At 41.5% G+C, this 13095-nt stretch overlaps 1 long non-coding RNA gene across 1 annotated transcript; it reads left to right on the top strand.

Annotated features, from left to right (window-relative positions):
• Positions 1-1045: 1045 nt before the first annotated feature.
• On the top strand, positions 1046-9675 carry LOC123582637. The gene is made up of 3 exons (XR_006704496.1): positions 1046-1090; positions 1853-2016; positions 9225-9675. It is a non-coding gene; the product is annotated as an uncharacterized LOC123582637 (long non-coding RNA).
• Positions 9676-13095: the final 3420 nt, after the last annotated feature.

Genomic DNA, 13095 nt, shown 5'->3' with positions numbered 1-13095 from the left:
GCTGTGTCTGCCTTGTTCCTTCTCAAGAAGTATCAGAATCAGAGCCACTGTGTCCTCTTGTACGCAGCCTGTCTGGGGCAGCACAAGTGAAGGTGAAACTCAGCCATCGAAACGCTGCAGTGTTCCTAAGACTCTTGCTTTCCCATAGCTGGTTGTGAAACTGAAGTTTGACAGAATAAAGGGTTGAAATAAAATGCAATACCAAATAGGAGTTGTCTGTATAGTAGAATTAAAAAACCAACTTTTCATCCATTTCAGAAGAACGTTAAACTTTTTTTTTTTTTTAATTTTTAAATGTTTATTTATCTTTAAGAGAGAGAGAGAGAGAACATGGGCAGGGGAGGGGCAGAGAGGGAGACACATCATCCAAAGCATCCAGGCTCCCCCTGTCAGCACAGAGCCCTATGCAGGGCTTGAACCCACAAACCGTGAGATCATGACCTGAGCTGAAGTCGGACACTCAACTGACTGAGCCACCCAGGTGCCCCAGAAGAACATTAAACTTAACAGAGAAAGAGTTTAGGGCATCCTGAAGATTTTCAGAAATGAGTTTACTTGAATTGGAAGGCTAAGGTCTACCAAGAAGTTAGCCCTCTTCGAAGAAGCACTTACTGTATTTAAAACATGCACTGAAATAAAAACACTATTCAAAAATTATTATTCAACAGGAAGTTTCTGGTGCTAAAGGTAGTTGAGAATACATTCCCATTACTAAACCTGTCTAAAATGCATACACATTGTCTAAAGGCAAATTATATACGTTTTTTACTTAAACAGGACATCTCAGAACTAAGATATTTCTGGGGAAATGGTTATCTTCATATATATATATGTACACATATATATATACATACATATATATGTATATATATATACATACATATATACACATATATGTATGTATATATATAATATATGTAGCATATTCTATATATCTTTATGTACATTTGTGTTTATTATATTATATATCTCTCCTTTAGTTCAGACAAAATTTTGAAACCTATCTCTCTGTTTTCTCTTCACAGTGAAAATAAACCAAAGAAGACAAATGTACAAGTTCGAAAAAGAAAAATCAAAAAGCCAAACAGAGGTAAGCCAGTTACTTTGGCGTCTGTAGTCAAGGTACTCCACTCATTTCCAGAATCTTTCGTTTCACATCCGAGCAATATGATCTCAGGGAGTCAGTGCCAAATGAAGCACAATGGAAACGCGCTTTCTGGCTGACTATTTCATCAAAATGCACTTTGCCTCGGAGAATCATTAAGAGACATGATTCAGGAGGCTTTCCAAAAAAATTAATAGTAATAATCAGGACGTGTTTAGTACTGTCACAATGCACTGAAAGGTAGACGTGGTGGCGGAGATCCCACGAAGCCCCCTCTCCGATGGTAAATCCTGCCGGAAGATTAAAAGCATTTTTCTCCCCACTGTCACGGCTTCGGGTTGGGGCATAGCCAACCCACAAAACTAACACGGTGAACGTCCAATAAGCTATGGAGCCGGAGCTGCTACACCCTGGCCTGCCTCTGCCCTGGTATCGCCACTGACGAGAGTCATTATCGCATGCTGAAATTTGTCTCGCTTTGTTTTTCTCCCCTCACTCTGAGGCTTGGGAAGGGTGTGAGCTGTACAATCAGATGATGATGCCACTAACACAAATCTCTTCCACGGGAGCCTTCAGGTCATTAATCTCCAATAAAGTAATCTATTTAGGACATTGTTGAAATGGCCTTGGGTCACTTTGCATGATGGCATGAGGATCCCCTGAGACGCACCCCACGTTAAATTCATGTGGAGGAAATGGTTTCCCCTTGTCTCTGAGCTTCCCTCCTAACCTCTTCCATTTCTGTAGTGTTGGAGAATCCCACAAATCTCAGTCAGCCAGACTCGGACTGGGCTGGTTCCTCACATGATGGCAGAAAATGGGACAAGAACTCAGAACGTGTGTTGCCTGCGGCTGGAACCATCATCTCATTGTCAACTTTCATCTGCAGTTAGGGCTGCTAAGTGACAGACGTGAGTTGGCAGGTACCTAATATCTTTCACCTGCTCCCCTTTTGCACTCAACTCTGTGCCCCGGAGATGGGGCCTTGCAGATGATATCAGTGACCTTCCTTGCACTGGCAAGCCCCTTCTTTCTCAAGGTGGCCAAACCTGACTCTTTCCTTCCTGGTTCCTAATAACCCCTCCCTTTCCTCCTCCCTTCAGGCTATATTATATTACAAAGTAATAGTTCTTAAAACACTGATACTGGCATAAAAATAGACCAATGGAACAGAATAGAAAGCTCAGAAATAAACCCAAGCATACAGTGTTAACTTTTTTTTTTTAAGATTTTACTTTTAAGTCATCTCCATACCCAATGTGGGGCTCGAACCCACAACCCTGAGATCAAGAGTCCTACACTCCACCAACTGAGCCAGCCAGGTGCCCCAGTGTTAACTAATTTCCACCATGGGCACCTAGAATACACAGTGGGTTAAAGAGAGCCTCTTCAATAAATGGTGCTGGGAAAACTAGATATCTACATGCAAAAGATGAAATTAAGACCCTTACACTGTAAACAAACATCTACCCAAAATGGGTCGAAGACTTAGACAAAATACCTGGGATGGGTAAAACTCCTTGAAGAAAATATGGGGGAACGCTTCTTGACATCGATCTTGGCTGTGATTTTTTGGATATGACATGAAAAGCACAAGCAACAAAAGCAAAAATAAACAAAGGCTACATCAAACTAAAAAGCTTATGGGAGCTGGGGCACCTGAGTGGCTCAGTCAGTTAAGCAACCGATTCTTGATCACAGCACAGGTCGTGCTCTCATGGTTTGTGGGATCGAGCCCCACGCTGCACTGTCAGCGCAGAGCCTGCTTAGGATTCTCTCTCTCCCTCTTTCTGCCCCTCCCCCACTGTGCACTCCCTTCCTGTCTCTAAATAAATAATTTTTTTTTTTTTTTAAAGCTTCCGGGGCACCTGGGTAGCTCAGCTGGTTAAGCATCTGACATGTGATTTAGGCTCAGGTCATGATCGCAGAGTTTGAGCCTAGCTCATGTTGGGCTCTGTGCTGACAGTACAATGCCCACTTGGGACTCTCTCTCTCCCTCTCTCTTTTTGCCCCTGTTCCTCTCACTCTCTCTCTCTCTCTCTCTCTCTCTTTCTCAAAATAAACATAAAAAAAATACAAAGCATCTGCACATGAAAGAAAACAAAATGAAAAGGCAACCTACAGAATGGGAGAAAATATTTGTCAGCTATATATCTGGTTAGTGTACAAAATATATAAGGAACTCATACAACTTAATGGAAAGAATAGCAATGATAATAATAATAACATGGTTGAAAAGTGGGCAGAAAACACGAATAGACATTTTTCCAAAGAAGACATCCACATGGCCAACAGACACATGAAAAGATGGTCTACATAACTAATCACCAGGGGAATGCAAATCAAAACCACAGCGAGATACCAACTCACACTTGTTAGGATGGTCATTATCAGGAAGACAAAAGATAACAAATGTTGGTAAGGATGTGGAGAAAGAGAGGAATCCTTGTGCGCTGTTGGTGGGAATGTAAATTGGTATAGTCACTATGGAAAACAGTATGGAGGTTTTCCTCCATAAAAAATTAAAAATAGAACTACCATATGATCCAACAATCTCTCTTCTAGGCATATAGCCAAAGCAAATTAAAACAATACTTCGGAGGGATATCTGCACTCCCACGTTTTTTGCAGCATTATTTGCAATAGCCACGGTATGGAAACAACTTCAGTCTCCATTGATGGATAAACGGATAAAGAAATGGTGGTATATATATATATATATAAGGAGTGTCATTCAGCCTTTAAAAAGAAGGAGATCCTGCTACGTGCAACAACATGGATGAGTCTGGAGGACATGATGCTAAGCGAAATAAGCCAGACACAGAAAGAAAAATACTGCATGATTTCACATGTAGAACCTAGAAAAAGTCAAAAGTCATAGAAGCAGAGAGTAGAATGATAGTTACCAGGGGTGGGGAGATGAGGAAAATGGGGAGATACTGGTCAAAGGGTGCAGAGTTTCCGTTATGTGGGATGAATAAATTCTAGCGATCTGATGTGCACCATGATGATTATAGGCATTAGTATTGTAGAATGGAGATTTGCTCAGAAAGTTGATCTCAGGAGGTACCCTTACCACACACACGCGAAAGGTAATTATGTGAGGAGATGACTATGTTGATTAGTTTGACTCTAGTAATAACTTTACTCCGCGTATGTAGATCAAAGTGTCACGTTGTACCCAAGATACAGTTTTTATTAAGAAAAATAAAAGTTCGACCGCTCTGGGCTTCAGGATGCTGCACTATCTATTGGGATTTCCGTCGGCTGATGGGTCTCCTGCTGGAATCACCTGAACGGTTCATTAAAGCAGATTGCTTAGCCCCCCGCAAGGGTTTTGGATTCAGGGGGTCTTGGGTACAGCCAAACTTGGCATTTCTAACGAGTTCCCAGGTGCTGGTGCTGCTCTGTGTGAGACCACACTTTGAGAATCACCGCTCTGTACTGACGCCTTTGTTTACAAAGAATATAGGCAAATAGTGTGCAGTAATAGCTGCCAGGAAACCACGCCCAGCGTTGCCAACAGCTGGTTCGAGAGAGGTAATTAATAGGCCCGCTTGTGTCCGTTAGGGTCCCAACTGGAAACAGATGGCACATTTCAAATAGGGTAATTCCCTACAGCCAGTAAGTGAATGTGCAAAGCCCTGGGGTTTTGTACCAAAGACCTAAGCATACAGGTAAAAACAAAACACACACACACACACACACACACACACACACACACAAACCACCTGAGCTCTGCCCATCTCCACACACACTCATTTCAAACAGCTGACATAAGGCCAAGTTACGAGGTTATATCCGTCTGTCCCCTGGCCAAGAGGCCCAAGTAGGTATCCTAGCTGGGTACTCTGACATGATTTTTTTTTTTTTTCCAGAGAGCACCTGTTCCCTTTGACCTCTTGATCTCACTAATTTATCTTTCCTCAAAGCATGACTCTTAGGAGTTAGGTGTCTAGGAAAGCCTTTTGTGATGTGGCAGACTTTTATCTAGGCAGTCCCGTCTATCTCCCTTCCTCTGAGCTGGCCCATTTCTCTACCAACTACTGAACCAGCTAGCCTCACTTCAACACATGTGCCCGGGGTCATTTTCTTTCTTTCCGTTCCTGAATTTGAGGTTATATCCATTCTTGCTGCCTTCCATGTCTCTAAATACCTGTCAAAAGGTATTCAACAGACACATCGATCGCTTTAGGCCGCCCTAATTACTACAACATTCTCCTTTTCCTGTTGTATCATTTTGGTATTACATATTTTTAATAATAACATATTAAAAGAAGAACTTACATAAGATATTTTTAAGTTAATAAGCACAGAATGAATACAATAGACGAGGCACCCATTCCCTATCTCAGAACTAGAATATTCCTATGCCGGAATGTATCTCGCTATCCCATCCACCAGCCTTCTCTCCTCAAGAAGCCGTGATCCTTTTTAAAAGCAAATAGGCTTCTACCTTATGCATATTTTCCCGCACGACATATTGTTTCGTTTTGCTGGATTTTGAACACATTTTCTAGAATTTCTATCTCTTACCCAGAGTAGGAGCGGGGGAGGGGCAGAGAGAGAGAGAGAGAGGGAGACACAGAATCCAAACTAGGCTCTGGTCTCCTAGCTGTCAGCACAGAGCCTGATGCGGGGCTCGAACTCGCAAGCTGTGAGATCATGACCTGAGCCGCAGGCAGGTTCTTAACTGACTGAGCCACCCAGGCGCCCCTTGCCACTATGATTTGTATATAAGGGTATTACACTGACGACTTCACTTTTATTTCTCTACTAACTAATAAAAGTTTCTCTTCTTATGCACCTCATTCGTTTGTTAGGGCTGCCTTCACCTGTTACCCCGCACTGGGTGGCTTGAAACAACAAAAATATATTTTCCCACAGTTCTGGAGGCCAGAAGTGCCAAATCAAGGTGTCGGTATGGTTGTGCTCCTTCTGTTGGCTCTCGGGAAGAATCCTTCTTTGCATCTCCCAGTTTCTGGTGGTGCCAGGCATTCCTTGGCTCGTGACTACAGAGCCTTTGCCTTCCTGCGGCCTTACTGGTCTGGGTGTCTCTCTCCTGAATGTCCTCTAAATCCTCTTGCCATTGGATTTAGGCCCACTCGAATAATCAAGGATGATTAAAATGATCCAGATTCTTAATGTAATCGCATCTGCAAAGACCCCTTTCCCAAAAAGGTCACATTCACAGGTTTTAGGGATTAGGGAGGCACATTTTGGGGGCCACAGTTTACCCCGTGATGTGTACGATCACTATTCATTTCCTCTTCCAAGTTACAGGTTTGTGACTTTTCCCATTATCCTATTGAATCTTTCCTGTTTTTCTGTTGAGTCTTTTTCTTTTTGATACGCAGGACTTCTTTATATTAAAGATATACATTTTTTGTCAATTATATTTGTTACATGAACATTCTCCCAGTCCTTGGCCTGCATTTTCAGTTTATTTGTTTATGTTTAAGTTTACTTATCTTGAGAGAGAGAGAGAGCAAGAGAGCAAGCAAGTGAGCTGAGGAGGGCTAGAGGGGGTGGGGGGGCGGGGAGAGAATCTCAAGCAGGCTCCACGCTGTCAGTACAGAGCTCAACGTGGGGCTCCAACCTATGAACCGTGGAATCATGACCTGAGCCGAAGTCAAGAGTCGGATGCTTGCCCTACTGAACCACCTAGGCACCCCACATTTTCACTTTTTAAAATGCTGTTTTCTGATAAAAAGGTTCTTGATTTTTATGTAATCGAATTGCCCAATCTTTTCTTTCGCGATTAGAACGTTGTATGGCTTATCTAGCAAGTCCTTCCATAGCCCCAAATAAATTATTTTCTTATATTTTCTTCTAACTATTTTTACAGTTGGACTTAGAGCCTTAGGTCTTTAATTCAGCAGTGGGATATTTTTGTGCGTAGTATGAAGAATCGGATTGTACTTTTCTCCATGGATGGGGATAACCATTCCCTTTCATCCTGTCTCAGTGTCAGGAGAAGCAGTGGATGTCTTACACTTACGTGACTGCAAGCTTGAGGATATAAGGCACGCGGTGACACGACAAAGGGATTTTAGGTTAAGGATAGAGTCAACATTTAAGTGATATCAGCTTTATTACAGAGCACAATTCAACATATATTATTTAGGAAGAATGAGAACATCGAGATGAACGTGTATGCTCTACTAACAGCATGACATGCCTGGCGTCCTACAAGCCTTAACTAGTACGATCTCTTAAGTCTATGTCTAGTTAGGCTTAACTATCATTACAAGGAACTTAGGGCAGTTGTGTTAGCATCTGGGGTGGCATATTTACCAAATGACATCACTAAATAAGGTGGTGCCAAGAACCACTCAGTTATTAAGTCTCTCGCACCCATCAGGTGGATGAGTCAGCCGTGCCCCGTGTGGCTAAGGTAACTGTGGGCGCACTTGGTTCATTGCATGCCTGTTCAGTCAATCGCGCAAATTGGCCATCGTGTGAGACAGTCAGTTGAGTCCATAATTTCATGTTCAATAAATTGCACACGTACACACAAGAGGAAATCTCTCTGAGGTCTCAAAAAAACCCCGGTTTTATAAAATGCGTGGTTCTTTTTCACACAAGGAAAGACATAATTACTTCCGCTCAATCTGTCATTTCTGGACTTCATAAAAAACACAGATCCTCTTTCAGAAGTTCGTAACTGGTAAAGATGGCATGATCATGATTTTTAAACGTTGCTTTCTTTTTGACTCTGTTTTGGAAAAGTCATTTGTGGGTAGAAACCCTTAGACCCACTCTGTCCAAAATGGTAGCCATTAGCCACCTATGACCGTCTCCATTTAAGTGATTCAAAATTAAATAAAAATTTCAGTTCCTCATTTTGTGCTCACCGCATGTCAAGTGTTCAGTAATACTATACAGGACAACGTGGACTGAGCATTTCCATCCGCACACAAAGTTCTTTGGGGTAGTGGTGTTCTAGATATTATCTTCCAATCTATTTGTATGGTTCCAACATTCACTTGATACTTTAAGGTTTACCAAATATTTTCTAATCCATGCTTATTCTGAGTCCTCAGTATGTTATTGGAAGGAAGCCATTGTTCCAAATTTTTTATCTATTGCTGAGCAACAAATTCCCCCCAAAATTTAGCAGTTTAAAATAGCAAACATTTATTATCTCACATAGTTTCTGAGGGGCAGGAATCTGGGAGCAGCTTAGCTGGGTGATCTGACTCAGGGTCCCTCATGAGTTTGCAGTCAAGCTGTCTCTGGGGGCTGCATGCATCTGAAGGCTTGACTGGGGCTGGTAGATCTACTTCAGGCTTGGAGTTTCAAATTGGTTGGTTCCAAGTTGGTTGCAACCATGGTTGTTGGAAGAAGCCTTCAGTTCTTTACTATGGGGGTCTTTGGCTTGTCCCAGAGCAAATAATAAAAGAGACAGAAATACAGAGAGAGAGAGCATACGTGCTTGGTGTCTTTTATAACCTAATCTCAGAAATGACATATCATCACTTTGGGCTTATTCTACTGTCACAGACCCTGGTTGGTAAAATGTGGGAGGAGATTACCCAAAGGTATGAATGTCAGAAGTGAGGATCACTGGGGCCCATCTTAGAGGCCAGCAAATCATATCACTATTTATTTATTTGTTTATTTTTTCAACGTTTTTTTTTATTTATTTTTTTTGGGACAGAGAGAGACAGAGCATGAACGGGGGAGGGGCAGAGAGAGAGGGAGACACAGAATCGGAAACAGGCTCCAGGCTCTGAGCCATCAGCCCAGAGCCTGACGCGGGGCTCGAACTCACGGACCGTGAGATCGTGACCTGGCTGAAGTCGGACGCTTAACCGACTGCGCCACCCAGGCGCCCCATCACATCACTATTTAAAAAGCTGAGTAACTTGCCAGTAAATGTTAGAGGCAAAACTCACTTAAATTCTCAGACTTCTAACTCCTTTCTCTCTCTTCTACACACTCTGCCTTCACCCATTTGGATCCTGCCTCAATTAGACAGTTTGGCTTTTTTATAAACCAACGGCACAGACTAATAATGTTAACCTGCAAACATTACAGCCGAGGTTCAAAAGGTCTTAGAAGCCTGATTAATAACAGTTGTCCCTCTCTTTTTGTTTTTTTGTTTTTTTTTCAGGAAAAACAATTACAGGGCAGTAGAAGCGAGCGAAGGAGCCAGCTACTGACAACACTCTCCCCTGGACCACTCTCGGCCTCGACCTTGGTGTGTGTCCTTGTTAGGCCTGAATCATCCAGCTGTAGCAAGAATCCTGTTGAGTTGGCTAAGTTACAATCCCCCACCCTGGCTATCTGATCAAATGTCCTTGTCCCGCCATCTCCCAGGTAATATTGGGTCACCTTGGCTGCCTGCAGCAAGAATCCCGTCAGGTCAGTTTGGCCAGAATCCCCTCTCACCCACCTTCCCCTACAAAGATTGCTTTGTTCTTTGTCTCTCATACATCTGCCCACATAGGAGAAGAGGCTTTTTACTCATCGTTGCTTCAAAAAGGGGCAGAGGTAGACTATCTTCCTTCTTAAAGCTGCAAAACAATAAAGCTGACTCAAAGATAACCTTATCTTCAACCATAGCCCATCTTAATTGGAAAAAAGTTTTTTGTTTTTGTTTTTGCTTGAATGATTCTATTTCAATGGAGGGCGGAGTGTGGGCAAAGTGGGCCATGGTGAATATAAACCGATTTCACTTTTTGGCTTGGCATGAGATACTGAGCATCGGAAGAACAAACAGATACATATCCCAAACGTCATGCATGTATTGCCAGTGGGCACGGCAGCTGACTGCTTTATCCTCTGGTAATTATTTGAAAGCATGGTTTGGTTAACAATCACTGCAGATTCTAAGAAATTACTTCTGGGAATTCCGTACAAAGATATCGGGAAATATGCTAAAAATGTTTTGGCCCTTGAGAGGAAGGAACAGTAGGAATGAAGGAAAATCTTTTAGTTGAACAAATAAAATTTCCTATCCTTATTTTCATCTTCATTATGGTAGGAGAATGGGCAGTGTGTGAGACTGAATCATTATGTATCTAAAAACTTCCTTCTAACCATTAAGGAAAAGTTCCACGTATCGTTCTATCTTGTTGTTAGAGTCAGGCTCAATTCCTATTGACCCATGAGTTGAGAGGTACATCTATTTATTTTTTCTTTCAAATAATTCCTACTATATTTGAAAAAGGATTATCTAGCTGTAGGAGATGATGTCAGTTATGAGCACCCCAGATCTGACACAATCCAGCTTAAATAAGATGGAAACTTACGATCTCCTATAAAAAGTAGTCTTGAGTTAAGATGGCCTTCAGAGACAGTTGATTCAATGTCACTGAGAACCCTTATCTGCTTTCCCTGGTTTAGGCCTCATCCTCAGCAAGTAAGAAAACTGTAATAGTCCCAGGCATGACATCCTAATCTGACAATGTCCACAAAGAGACATACTGTCTCTTGTGGATCTCTCTTAGGAGGAAGAACATTTTCTTTTTCCAGGAGCCTTCAGGAAACTTTCTCTGACATGTCATTGGCTATAGTTGGCCCATATGCTCATGACAAATGATACAGAATTATCCTTTGGGCCTGGATAGATCATCTTTTAGAGAAAGGTCTTTGGGGGACTATTACAAGTCTCATTTCTGAAATGGGATTCTTTTCATCTCTGTATCATATTAGCTTTGATGACCAAAACAATTCTACAAGAAAAGGGATGGGATCTTAGTAGTCAAAAAGTATTGGTAGAGGGAATCTCCCACATAGTCATATGGGAAAGTATAAAAGAAAGAAAGAAAGGAGAATTGGAGAGAGATAGAAACACTAGTGGTTGCAGACCAGGAAAAGGAAAAGTGAAGTGTAAAATGCAACACTGATCATGAAATCCAGTGAGATGGTCCTTGTCAGAATTCATTGAGAACAATTGGTGTGCATTTTTCCTGCTGTTCAGATTAAAGAAGTTAGAAGTCAGACAATGATTTTGAATCAAAATGAGTTTAAGAGTATGTATATCTGGGGCGCCTGGGTGGCGCAGTCGGTTAAGCGTCCGACTTCAGCCAGGTCACGATCTCGCGGTCCGTGAGTTCGAGCCCCGCGTCGGGCTCTGGGCTGATGGCTCAGAGCCTGGAGCCTGTTTCCGATTCTGTGTCTCCCTCTCTCTCTGCCCTTCCCCCATTCATGCTGTGTCTCTCTCTGTCCCAAAAATAAATAAACGTTGAAAAAAAAAAAAGAGTATGTATATCTGCCTAGAAAAATGGGAAAGCCAAACAAATAATGTGTATTACACATATATTCCTAAACACAATCAGTGATGCTCTCATTCTGTGATTAAATGACCCACTTTAAGACAATTCCTTCTCCATACTCGGTGTAGCTGCTACAAAGGAACATCTTCCTCCAGCCATCATTTGATAGATTTTTATTCTCTTAGGTTGCTTCTTGAACCACAACATTGCTGACAACAGCCACCTTGGTTCATAAAGGGTTCAAATGAGTTACAGGGTATTGGAGTTAGTGCATTATATCGATAAGAGTGTTACCTAATCTACCTAACTTTAGTTTCTCATCTGGAACAAGGTGGTAGGGTATTAATTGCTAATACCTTATAGGATTTTGTAAGAATTACATGAAATGATACACACAAAGAGGTGGGAGCAGAGTCTGGGGCATAATTGGCATCAAATCAAAGTTACTTTTTACTCTTGGTTCTACAAAGCCTCATAGCTGGGATGTAGTGGTAAGGTGAGAAATTGTGTGTAAATCGAGAATAATGATACTGTAGTAATTATCAAATTGTATCAAACAATTTGATATAGTTGGTATCTCCCAACTGTTGGGGCACATTTTTGTTTGTTAGAGATTCCTTTATTAAGGAAGGTGAGACTCCCCAAATTCAGTAATAAGCAAATACATTAGATTTTATGTCGCAAAGACAAGACTCAAACCAGATCTCCTGACCTTGAGTGTGATGTTCTTTCTAGTACCTCTGTTGGAAAAGGGCTTTAACAGATTCTGAATGATTCATTGCTTACTGGTCAAAAAGGTAGGCTTGAGATCATTCAATCACTGAGCTGATAAAAACATAAGAATGACATTTATCCAGCAAGATCTGTTCCCAAACCAGCTGGGGGTGAAGATCTTATATTTGTCATGACAGAATATCCACAACCAGCCTATTCTAGTATGTGTTTATCTCTAAAATGAAGGTTACCTTTTTTTTTTTTTTCAATAGTCATCCAGTAGGTGAATTGGAATACCTCCAAATATTTGCCTAATTGGCCATGGCATCTGGAATTTCACCATTAGAATAAAATTTCATCATTAAGATTTAGGTTTAAGAAAGCCCTTGTTATAATGCCCTTGGAAGGGACTAGAAATATTAACATATTCATACCCATAGTTAACTGCTACTGATTCTTAGATTGAGTAGTTGTCTGCTCTAATGGCCCCCTTGGAGAGTACAAGCAGATCCCGGAGGAGAGCTGTATTTGAATGCAAAGAGTAAAATAATTCCAAAGCTGGGGAAGTGGAGAGGGCGGAAGAGGGTGTTACCTCCAGGAAGTGTAGGCAGAAAGGGAGTGCGGGCAGAGGAGAAAGCAGTGAGAAGGATCACAGAGGGTGGGATACCAGAGGCCAGACTACTTAGAATTATTTAATCTTAGGACAAGTCCTAAACATGTCTTAGAATTCTTTTCTGCTTTAAATGTAGTGATTTCCCCCTGGTTTTAGTATTCAGCAATGAAAGAAAACAATTAAAAGCCTATGTTAGGCCATGTTAATATTTCTTAATCACCAAACAGATAGAACTGCTTAAAATTCGAGTCCTTTATAATGTCACATAGCATATCGTTGGTACTTGATAAATATTTGTGGAATGAGTGAATCTGCTGTGATTCTGCTTGTGTTTTTGTTTTACTTTGCAAGTGACTCAATATTGGGTGCATGAAAAACTATAATACCTGGTGTAGCTCTCCAAAAACAATAGCAAAGTCCATAACAATGCTGTCCAG

This window comes from Leopardus geoffroyi, chromosome B1 (genome assembly GCF_018350155.1).
Source record: "Leopardus geoffroyi isolate Oge1 chromosome B1, O.geoffroyi_Oge1_pat1.0, whole genome shotgun sequence".
In the NCBI taxonomy this organism is placed as follows: domain Eukaryota; kingdom Metazoa; phylum Chordata; class Mammalia; order Carnivora; family Felidae; genus Leopardus; species Leopardus geoffroyi.
Note: the sequence above shows the minus strand (reverse complement) of the source record. Positions and strands in the feature narration are given on the sequence as shown.